Below are 2,246 nucleotides of genomic sequence, written 5' to 3' on the forward strand. Positions count from 1 at the left end.
TTTTGCGCCGCATAGCATTTCTATCCATCTGATTACTACATACCTTAGTAGTTGAAAGAAAAGCTAACACACACCCCTAATGCACTACTATAGTATTCCGAAAGTAAGCACGCAGGAGGACGAAGTTCCAGTAAACAAGCTAGCATAAACAAATGGCACAACAAAAGCACGCGCTAAATGACTGTCATCCAAAGGGGGGAAAAGAGAAAAATAAAAGCTAAAGAAAAGTCTGTATACAACACCGTTTAGTTAAGCAGTCAATCCATTTGAGCACTACATACTTTAGCAGGTGAAACAAAGGCTAACATACACCTTTAATGCACATAAAAAATAAGCATAGCAGGTGTCAATTTTCAGGAGGGAAAAGGCTGACATAAAGAAATGCCATAACAAAGGTATGTATTAAATACCAACTATCAAAGGAGAAAAAAGACAGGGAATTAAAGCTAAAGCAAAGTACTTATACAGCACCACTGAACTGAGCATTGGTTCGAAATTGAAAGAAAGGCTAAAGTATCAGTGTAATGTACAACGACAGAGGCAATCAAATAAGCACAGAGGAGGCTAGAGCTGGAGCAAGAAAGGCTAAATTAAAAGAAATGACATAATAAAGGCACATGACAAATGTCTCTTATCGGGGGTGGGGGGGGGGAAGTAGAGCAAACAAAAGGGAAAGCAAAGTCCTTAGGAAGTCACATGAAACCAAGCGGGTAAAAGTAAAGAAGGCAAATGGCTGACAAAATATCTATAATGCTTAAAGTTAGACGTAGTGGAAGGCATGGAGCTAATAGGCAAGGCAAAAAAGCTGAACAATTGTAGGAGAGAGAACAAGAAATGTCACCTTAACCTTAGATAGACACAACAAGGCTTGTTCAGCGAACAGTAGAGCAGCAGGAAAGAGGGCAGAACCTGTTCCTGCAGCAGACAAAACAACGAGGGGTGGAAAAAACATTAAGAAGATACAAGGAGAAAGGGTAAATACACTATAATACGCAGCAGAGTTCAAAAGAGGGAAAAGGTGTAAGAGAATTAATGAGAAATGGGTAGAAAGCATAAAACAGGAGGTGGGGAAAGGTAACCTGAAGGTGCTAAGCAGGGCAGAACAGGAGCTACAAAAAAAGGGGGGCGTGAGCACCATTGGCAGGAGGGAAACGAAAAGGCGCATGTAAAAAACGTCGGCAGGAAATCAAAGTTAAGCAAAGCATCAGGAGTAGCAAAACGAGCGGCAAAGCAAAGCAAGCATAAAATGCAACAGCAACAGCAGGGCAGGGCATAAAATTTAGGGGAGAAAATCAAATAAACATGACAATGAAGACAACAAACTCACCAGGAGGCAAAATCTAACAAAAGCTGGGGAAGTAAGTTTTACACAAGAATGTAGCAAGACAGCAGCTTCGGCAAAGGAAATACGGAAACGGAAAGAAACGAGCTAATAGTACAGTACATACAAGCAAACAGATGGGGGGAAAGAAAAGAACAAGCAGCATGAGGCACACTTACCGCGGACCATGATGATGCTTCGGGGAAAAGACGGCACCAGTAGCCTAGAAACCTCTGCAAACATCGGAGGAACAAAAGAGGCTCCAGTCCCTTCAATCAAAGGAAAGAGCCATGGGTCTGTCCTCGGGAAGAGAAGGCAGAGAGCGTCCTACTCTCTGGCAAATGGAGAGAGAGAGTTTTCAGGGCTCTCAATCAAAGAGGAGTAAAAAAGGCCGTTTTTTTGCCAGCTCTCGTTTGCAGAGGCGAAAGTTCTTCTTAACAAAGGACAAAGTGAAGCAAGGAGTTCAGAAACAGAAGACGCTGCATTTTTTTTCTTTAAAAAAGGGCACAATTGTAAAAGCATGCAAACCCACCTTGAGCCCATCACCCAACACTTGTCATCAATCAAACCATGACTAACCGCCATAAGCACCAGTTCTACTTAGTCAGCTGGTGCTCATTTACTTCTCTCGGACAAAAGGACCAATCTTACTTCTCCTCCAGCGGACAAAAGCAAGAAAGAATTATACTCCTCCTCCCAGCGAACGAAGGCACGCGAGTCGCACGTGATTGACGACCAAACTCCATCCAATAAAATACCTCCACGTCAGCACAGCAACCACCGAACCCATTCACGCTTTTACTATATAGGTTGATGAATACAACTACCGGTTGGTACTATTCGGCTGTTCACCACTAAAAGCTATTATCTCGTGCATTTTAAGATCCAATAGTTCAGGGGATAATTTCAGAAACCTCTCCTGAGG

At 42.7% G+C, this 2,246-nt stretch overlaps 1 long non-coding RNA gene across 1 annotated transcript; it reads right to left on the reverse strand.

The window, feature by feature from the left end:
- Positions 1-836: 836 nt before the first annotated feature.
- On the reverse strand, positions 837-1,749 carry LOC140038122 (uncharacterized). Its single transcript, XR_011841938.1, has 3 exons — positions 1,501-1,749; positions 1,080-1,109; positions 837-915 (listed from the first exon to the last, which is right to left on the reverse strand). It is a non-coding gene; the product is annotated as an uncharacterized lncRNA (long non-coding RNA).
- Between the last annotated feature and the right edge of the window lie 497 nt (positions 1,750-2,246).

The sequence above is a fragment of the Coffea arabica genome, chromosome 3c, assembly GCF_036785885.1.
Source record: "Coffea arabica cultivar ET-39 chromosome 3c, Coffea Arabica ET-39 HiFi, whole genome shotgun sequence".
Classification (NCBI taxonomy): domain Eukaryota; kingdom Viridiplantae; phylum Streptophyta; class Magnoliopsida; order Gentianales; family Rubiaceae; genus Coffea; species Coffea arabica.